Here is a 10,000-nt window from a genome sequence, read left to right on the forward strand (position 1 = left end):
CACTTTTATCCCAAATCTTTCATCCTTTTTTTTCTGGTAAATTCTGAAACTCCCTGCAGGCTTCTGTATTTAACTTTCCTATCTTTTTTTTTTTTATGTCGGAGGGACACTGGCCAAGGGCAATAAAAATTCAATAAATAAAAAGCCCACTAGGGTCCAAAGCGGCAGTCAAAATTTGAAGGATAAGTGTCTCGAAACCTCCCTCTTAAAGGAATTCAGGTCATAGGAAGGTGGAAATACAGAAGCAGGCAGAGAGTTCCAGAGTTTACCAGAGAAAGGGATGAATGACTGAATACTGGTTAACTCTTGCATTAGAGAGATGGACAGAATAAGGGTGAAAAAAAAAAGAAGAAAGCCTTGTGCAACGAAGCCGCGGGAAGGTAGGCATGCAGTTAGCAAGATCAGAAGAGTAGTTAGCATGAAAATAGCGGTAAAAGACAGCTAGAGATGCAACATTGCGGCGATGAGAGAGAGGCTGAAGACAGTCAATTAGAGGAGAGGAGGTGATGAGACGAAAAGCTTTTGATTCCATCCTGTCTAGAAGAGCGGTTATGAGTGGAATCCTCCAGATATGTGAAGCATACTCCATAAGAAAAACTGGCGGAGACGTCTCAGAACACCTAACTTCATAGAAGCTGTTTTAGCTAGAGATAAGATGTGAAGTTTCCAGTTCAGATTTTGGAGAACAGTCACCGTCTAACACAGCAGCAATAGAACGGTCAGAAGGGAAACTTGAGATGAAGTTACAGAGAGAAGGATAGAAGCTGTAGGAGGGTAGTTTGGAAATCAAAGCTTTGTGCCTGACTCTATCAAAAGTTTTTGATATGTCTAAGGTAACAGCAAAAGCTTCACCAAAATCTCTAAAAGAGGATGAGCAAGACTCATTAAGGAAAGCCAGAATATCACCAGTAGAGCGGCCTTGACGGAACCCATACTGGCGATCAGATAGAAGGTTGTGAAGTGAAAGATGTTTAAGAATTTTCCTGCTGAGGATAGATTAAAAAACTTAAGAGAGGCAGGAACTTAGAGCAATAGGACGGTAGCTTGAGGGATTAAAACGGTCACCTTTTTTAGGAACAGGCTGAATGTAGTCAAACTTCCAGCAAGAAGGAAAGGTAGATGTTGACAGACAGAGCTGAATGAGTTTGACTTGGCAAGGTGCAAGCAAGGAGGCACAGTTTCAATAGGTGGGACCCCATCAGGTCCATAAGCCTTCCAAGGGTTTAGGCCAGCGAGGGCATGGAAAACATCATTACAAAAAATTTTGATAGATAGCATGAAGTATTCACAGGGTGGAGGAGAGGAAGGAACAAACCCAGAATCGTCCAAGGTAGAGTTTTTTTGCAAAGGTTTGAGAGAAGAGCTCAGCTTTAGAAATAGATGTGATAGCAGTGGTGCCATTTGGTTGAAATAAAGGAGAGAAAGAAGAAGCAACGTTATTGGAGATATTTTTGGCTAGATTCCAGAAGTTACGAGGGGAGTTAGATCTTGAAAGATTTTGACACTTTCTGTTAATGAAGAAGTTTTTGGCTAGTTGGAGAACAGACTCGTCATGGATCCGGGTTGAAATATAAAGTGCATCAGATTCTGGTGATGGAAGGCTTAAGTACCTCTTGTGGACCACCTCTCTATCATGTATAGCACGAGAACAAACTGTGTTAAAACATGGTTTGGAAGGTTTAAGACGAGAAAAAGAGTGAGGAATGTACGCCTCCATGCCAGACACTATCACCTTTGTTATGCGCTCAGCACACAAAGACGGGTATCTGACATGGAAGCAATAGTCATTCCAAGGAAAATCAGCAAAATACCTCCTCAGGTCTCCCCAACTAGCAGAGGCGAAACACCAGGGGCACCTTCACTTAGGGGGATCCTTAGGAGGGACTGGAGCGAAAGAACAAGATACAAATATGAGATTGTGGTCGGAGGAGCCCAACGGAGAAGAGAGGATGACAGCATAAGCAGAAGGATTAGAGGTCAGGAAAAAGTCAAGAATGTTGGGCGTATCTCCAAGACAGTCAGGAATACGAGTAGGGTGCTGCACCAATTGCTCTAGGTCATGGAGGATGGCAAAGTTGAAGGCTAGTTCACCAGGATGGTCAGTGAAGGGAGAGGAAAGCCAAAGCTGGTGATGAACATTGAAGTCTCCAAGAATGGAGATCTCTGCAAAGGAGAAGAGAGTCAAAATGTGCTCCATTTTGAAAGTTAAGTAGTCAAAGTCTTATTGTCAGAGGAGTTAGGTGAGAGGTATACAGCACTGATAAATTTAGTTTGAGAGTGATTCTGTAGTCCTACCCAGATGGTGGAAAACTCGGAAGATTCAAGAGCGTGGGCACGAGAGCAGGTTAAGTCGTTGCGCACAAAAACGCAACATTCAGCTTTGGATCGAAAATGAGGATAGAAAAAGTAGGAGGGAACAGAAAAGGGGCTACTGTTAGTTGCCTCAGACACCTGAGTTTCAGTGAGGAAAAGAAGAGGAGGTTTAGAAGAGGAGAGGTGGTGTTCTACAGATTGAAATTTAGATCTAAGACCGCGAATGATGCAGAAAGTATTGAAGAAAAGTTGAGGTTGGTGTTAAGACACTTTGGGTCGATATCAGAAGAGCAGTCCGACTTGGGGACATTTGTGGTCCTCTCCATAGATGGGGACTCCGAGACTGGTGTAGGAGTCGCTATGATAATTTTGAATTCTGAGTGAAGGGTGTGTGTGTAATTAGTTGCTTGTAGTTTTGTGTGAAGAAATAGAGTTGTCTTTAGGGGGCAGGCTGTGACTGCCCCCTTGTGTTGTGAGACAAAGGGAAACGTTCAGTGAGGTCACAGCTGGGTTTAATGATAAGTTCACAGCACCCCCTGATCCAGTGCTTTAGACCTCACTGGGAGTAATTATCGTTTCGGCAGGTTCTATTGCCTCCTCCTCTATTTGAAATCCTTCAAATGGTAAGTTTCAGGACACTTGTACTCAAATTTTGGATTATTCTTTTTACTTTTTCTTTAGAGACTGGCACCTCAGTGTAAATTTTCTTTTTCTTCCCTTTAGTTGCCTTAGGCCAGCGCACCTCTTACGTAAAAAAATAGATAAGTAAATAAAAATACTGACTGTTCTAAATTAAAAAAACGCCATTCTACAATATCTGAGACAACTACTTAATGATCATTGGCTATCTTATTTAGTAGTCTCTCTCTCTCTCTCTCTCTCTCTCTCTCTCTCTCTCTCTCTCTCTTTCCTTCACCTTTATGAAAATCCTATCTTCTGCAGTGAAATAATAGAGGTTGATGATAGTGATGATGATGATGATGACTGGTTGAGAAGATCGTCGTTATGCGGTAGTGGAGTCTATTTAATCTATTCTGAAAATTTTCCATCATTCAGTTCAGAAATCTGCCAACAGAAGGCCGTGCAATCGGCAAACTCATTGGAAATCTTGTGGATGGAAGGCGGCATTACCGATAATAGTTCAGATATCTGATAAAAAAAAACGACTGTGCAGACATCAAACAGATTCACAAGGGTAATGATAACCAATCTCGTAATATGAATTGTATGTTGATGGGTAAAAGCTCCTGTAATATTTATTTCCTACGTCCTTCTACAACAGATCAATATAGTGAAGTCAAGCACTACGATAGATAAATAAATGAGAAATATTAAGAGATTCAATGCTGCTATTCACATACTATAGCAAATTATTAATAATATGATTTTTATACCTCATTTTGTTTATCCCCGAGGGCATGGCATGCAATATTTATGATCTCTTTCAAGAAATAGAGTCAAGTTTATATTAGGCGCTGGTCGGACCTCATCTACATTAAGCTGTATTGTTCTGGTCCCCATATTACCGGAAGGGTATAGGTCTGTTAGAGTCAGTAAAGAAGAAAATCTCTAAAAGGATACAGGGGATTAGGAGTATTCTTCATGAAAGGACAGTGTGACTTTTAGATTTACACTCTTTAGAGAGGCATAGGTTAAGAGGGGATCTGATAGATATTTCCACAAGTGGTATAGTTTGACGTAAGCAAAATTCTTAGGATCGATAATCTGGAAATGAAGGGGTTCAAGCTTGAAAACAGAGATTCATAAAAGAGACACAAAGAAGTTGGTTCTCAAATAGGGTGGTAGATAAATGAAATAGATTCAGTAGTAAAGTTGTTTATGCTGAGTCATTAGGGAGCTTTAAAGGAAGCTTAGACAAATTTATGGATGAGGATGACAGATGAAAACAGATAAGTACGTTTCATACAGAGACTGCTACTTGTAGGCCTGACGGCTTCTTGCAAGTTCCCTTATTTTCTTATGTTCTAAGCATACATACATGTGCCCACACTCATTCATCCTCACAAAATACACTCACACAGAACTAGGATTCCTAGCCTTTGGTCATGTAATTAGTGGGGTGCCACAGGGATCAGTATTAGGGCCATTGTTGTTTTTGATATTATATATCAACGACTTGGATAGTGGAATTAGTAGCGATCTTAGTAAATTGGCGGATGACACGAAGATAAGTAAATTAATTAGCTCAGAATCGGATACCATCGCCTTGCAGGCAGATTTAGATAGGATGAAAGAATGGACGGACAGATGGCAAATGCAGTTTAATATCAAACAAATGTGTACCTACTGTGTGGGTTTCCTCTACCTACGTTAGACGTAGGTAGAGGAAACCCACATAGTAGGTACACAATAAACAACGAAACTCTAGTAGGTACAGGGTACGAGAAAAAAATTTAGGAGTTATAGTTATCTCTGAACTCCGTCTAGGAAAGTAATGCATAGAGGCCAAGAACAGGGCAAGTAGGTTATTAGGATTCATTTTTAGGAGTGTTAAAAGCAGAAGGCCCGAAGTAATATTAAAGTTATACTTGGCGCTGGTCAGACCTCATCTAGACTACGCTGTGCAGTTCTGGTCCCCACATTACAGGAAGGATATAGGTCTATTAGAATCAGTACAAAGGATAATGACTAAAAGGATACAGGGGATGAGGAGTATTCCTTACGAGGCGAGATTTAAACTGTTAAATTTACATTCTTTAGAGAGACGTAGGTTAAGAGGGGACCTGATAAAAGTCTTTAAGTGGTATAAGGGTTATAACAAAAGGGGACGTAAGCAAAATTCTTAGGATCAACCAGGATAAAACAAGAAATAACGGGTTCAAGCTTGAAAAAATTAGGTTTAAGAAAGAAAGGAAGAAATTGGTTTTCAAATAGAGTGGTGGATGAATGGAACGGACTCATTAATCATATTGTAAGTGCTGAGACATTAGGGAGCTTTAAGAAAATATTAGACGGGTTTATGGATGGGGATGATAGGTGAAAATAGGTGGAAATGCGTAGGTATATTTCATACAGGGGCTGCCACTTGTAAGCCTGGTGGCTTCTTGCAGCATCCCTTATTTCTTATGTTCTTATGTTCCGCTCCTGCCGGATAGGCAAGTTCCTGACTTCGAACAAAGCCTTGCGGTAATCACTCCTGGGCGAAAAAGGGCCATTTTGTCTTCCCGTCATAGGATTAGAACACGGGACGCCACGGATGTGAGTTGAACCTAAAGGAAAAAATAAATTTTATGGGTTAAATAGAGACTTTAGGGACTAGACTTAACTACCTCAAATGACGCTAGTGGCTAAAGAGGTGGGACCATATTTACGTATGAATAGTTCTTATTGAATTGTTCTCCATATGAATCACACGTTGCTCTTTGTACAGACGTCACACCGTTTCATCCAAACACACATTCCTCTCCTTTATGTCTCTCTCTCTCCTCCAGCTTCGCCCAAACTGTCTGTCATACCAGTATGCAGAAAAGCGCGCGCGCACCAAGGACACACACACACACACACACACACACACACACACACACACACACACACACACACGCACGCACACATAAAGATGCAAGTTCTTCCATCACCAATGACGATCTGTTTCAATATATTAACTACTGCTACCAGTACTACTACTATTACTATACTTGTTCACGAACGCTAGAGACACAAACCCTCCTCTTGGGTGGAGCACGTCAGGGATGAGACTCTGCTCTGCCACTGGTTGGCCGTGTTTAGTGTAAAGCCCACATTTCACAATGCTTCATTGTTTAGTTACCAACACACAAACTATTTGCTTTGAGTACATGTAAACTATTCCTTCACCGTCTTCACTAAATTACTGGAACACAAAAGCAAGTCAGTAGCACTCTATGAGAAGACACAGAGTGAGAAGTATATAGGTTTGTAAATTTTTGGGTGGTCGAGAAAATGATATTATAATCTCGGGGTGCTTGTAAATATCCAACTCCTCACCTGAGACATGGGAAAGAAAGCACCTGGGTCAGCGTTAATGCCCAGTGGGACCATAAACCCCGGCCGGCCAGGCCTGTGGTTTGCCCTGGAGCGATAGTGATAGATAGGTCTAGCACGCCTTGCACGCGGTTTTATCCATTTATTATAATGTGTGATCAGCAAGTTTTTTTTTTTTTTTTTTTTCTGCTTCGAAAAAAAAAAAAAAAAAAAAATCTCCAAGAATTTGGTGATTATAATGTCTCCAAAATATTTCCATTGCGACAATGAATGGCAGCGTCACTTAGTGGATCACACCCCTCACCTGAGACACAGGAAGAGGAGCGGCCTCGCCAGCGTTAATGCCCTAAACAATCATAAACCACTGTCGGCCAGGCGTCTGGCTAGCTCTCAGGTGATAGGGTGAGTCACTGATTACACGTGAAACACGCCTTATATTTTTGCCACGGCGTCTGTTCCGCTAATTATAATTCGTCATTAGCATTTTTTTTCTGCTGTACCAAGGCTTTCTTTATAACTTTTCAGTCACTTTGAAAGTGAGAAAATAAACTGCAACAACTGGATGATTGTAATGTCTCAAGAATGCGTTTGAGTGTGTGTGTGTGTTTATATATATATATATATATATATATATATATATATATATATATATATATATATATATATATATATATATATATATATATATATATATATATATATATATATATATATATATATATATATATATATATATATATATATATATATATATATATATATATATATATATATATATATACATATACATTACATATATATATATATATTTTTTTTTTTTTTTTTTTTTTATGTAGGAAGGATACTGGCCAAGGGCAACAAAAATCTAATAAAAAAAAATGCCCACTGAAATGCCAGTCCCTAAAAGGGTCAAAGCAGTGGTCAAAAATTGGTGGATAAGTGTCTTGAAACCTCCCTCTTGAAGGAATTCAAGTCATAGGAAGGTGGAAATACAGAAGCAGGCAAGGAATTCCAGAGTTTACCAGAGAAAGGGATGAATGATTGAGAATACTGGTTAACTCTTGCGTTAGAGAGGTGGACAGAATAGGAGTGAGAGAAAGATGAAAGTCTTGTGCAGCGAGGCCGCGGAAGGAGGGGAGGCATGCAGTTAGCAAGATCAGAAGAGCAGTTAGCATGAAAATAGCGGTAGAAGACAGCTAGAGATGCAACATTGCGGCGGTGAGAGAGAGGCTGAAGACAGTCAGTTAGAGGAGAGGAGTTGATGAGACGAAAAGCTTTTGATTCCACCCTGTCTAGAACAGCAGTATGAGTGGAACCCCCCCAGACATGTGAAGCATACTCCATACATGGACGGATAAGGCCCTTGTACAGAGTTAGCAGCTGGGGGGGTGAGAAAAACTGGCGGAGACGTCTCAGAACACCTAACTTCATAGAAGCTGTTTTAGCTAGAGATGAGATGTGAAGTTTCCAGTTCAGATTATAAGTAAAGGACAGACCAAGGATGTTCAGTGTAGAAGAGGGGGATAGTTGAGTGTCATTGAAGAAGAGGGGATAGTTGTCTGGAAGATTGTGTCGAGTTGATAGATGGAGGAATTGAGTTTTTGAGGCATTGAACAATACCAAGTTTGCTCTGCCCCAATCAGAAATTTTAGAAAGATCAGAAGTCAGGCGTTCTGTGGCTTCCCTGCGTGATATGTTTACCTCCTGAAGGGTTGGACGTCTATGAAAAGACGTGGAAAAGTGCAGGGTGGTATCATCAGCATAGGAGTGGATAGGACAAGAAGTTTGGTTTAGAAGATCATTAATGAATAATAAGAAGAGAGTGGGTGACAGGACAGAACCCTGAGGAACACCACTGTTAATAGATTTAGGAGAAGAACAGTGACCGTCTACCACAGCAGCAATAGAACGGTCAGAAAGGAAACTTGAGATGAAGTTACAGAGAGAAGGATAGAAACCGTAGGAGGGTAGTTTGGAAATCAAAGCTTTGTGCCAGACTCTATCAAAGGCTTTTGATATGTCCAAGGCAACAGCAAAAGTTTCACCAAAGTCTCTAAAAGAGGATGACCAAGACTCAGTAAGGAAAGCCAGAAGATCACCAGTAGAGCGGCCTTGACGGAACCCATACTGGCGATCAGATAGAAGGTTGTGAAGTGATAGATGTTTAAGAATCTTCCTGTTGAGGATAGATTAAAAACTTTAGATAAGCAGGAAATTAAAGCAATAGGACGGTAGTTTGAGGGATTAGAGCGGTCACCCTTTTTAGGAACAGGTTGAATGTAGGCAAACTTCCAGCAAGAAGGAAAGGTAGATGTTGACAGACAGAGCTGAAAGAGTTTGACTAGGCAAGGTGCAAGCACGGAGGCACAGTTTCGGAGAACAATAGGAGGGACCCCATCAGGTCCATAAGCCTTCTGAGGGTTTAGGCCAGTGAGGGCATGGAAAACATCATTACGAAGAATTTTAATACGAGGCATGAAGTAGTCAGAGGGTGGAGGAGAGGGAGGAACAAGCCCAGAATCGTCCAAGGTAGAGTTTTTAGCAAAGGTTTGAGCAAAGAGTTCAGCTTTAGAAATAGATGTGATAGCAGTGGTGCCATCTGGTTGAAGTAGAGGAGGGAAAGAAGAAGAAGCAAAGTTATTGGAGATATTTTTGGCTAGATGCCAGAAATCACGAGGGGAGTTAGATCTTGAAAGGTTTTGACATTTTCTGTTAATGAAGGAGTTTTTGGCTAGTTGGAGAACAGACTTGGCATGGTTCCGGGCAGAAATATAAAGTGCATGAGATTCTGGTGAAGGAAGGCTTAAGTACCTTTTGTGGGCCACCTCTCTATCATGTATAGCACGAGAACAAGCTGTGTTAAACCAAGGTTTAGAAGGTTTAGGACGAGAAAAAGAGTGAGGAATGTACGCCTCCATGCCAGACACTATATATATATATATATATATATATATATATATATATATATATATATATATATATATATATATATATATATATATATATATATATATATATATATATATATATATATATGTTACAGTCAATACCTGAATCCAGACAATTTGTAAAGTGACTTATTTTTTCAGGCAATTTGTGAACTGCCTGGTTAGGTTAGGTTAGGTTAGGTTAGGTTAGGTTAGGTTAGGTTAGGTTAACCTAACCTAACCTAACCTAACCTAACCTAACCTAACCTAACCTAACCTAACCTAACCTAACCTAACCTAACCTAACCTAACCTAACCTAACCTAACCAGGCAGTTCACAAATTGCCTGAAAAAATAAGTCACTTTACAAATTGTCTGGATTCAGGTATTGACTGTAACATATATATATATATATATATATATATATATATATATATATATATATATATATATATATATATATATATATATATATATATATATATATATATATATATATATATATATATATATATATATATATATATATATATATATATATATATATATATATATATATATATATATATATATATATATATATATATATATATATATATATATATATATATATATATATATATATATATATATATATATATATATATATATATATATATATATATATATATATATATATATATAAATTTTTATTTATTTATTTTTTTTATGTAGAAAGGTTTAGAAGGTTTAGGACGAGAAAAAGAGTGAGGAATGTACGCCTCCATGCCAGACACTAT

The 10,000-nt window shown here is 39.1% G+C and overlaps 1 protein-coding gene across 1 annotated transcript in view; it reads left to right on the plus strand.

Annotated features, from left to right (window-relative positions):
* LOC135100452 (xaa-Pro aminopeptidase 1-like) overlaps nucleotides 1-10,000 on the plus strand; it is a 45,982-nt gene that overhangs the window by 1,514 nt on the left and 34,468 nt on the right. The window lies entirely within an intron of this gene.

Source organism: Scylla paramamosain, chromosome 5 (genome assembly GCF_035594125.1).
Source record: "Scylla paramamosain isolate STU-SP2022 chromosome 5, ASM3559412v1, whole genome shotgun sequence".
NCBI lineage: Eukaryota > Metazoa > Arthropoda > Malacostraca > Decapoda > Portunidae > Scylla > Scylla paramamosain.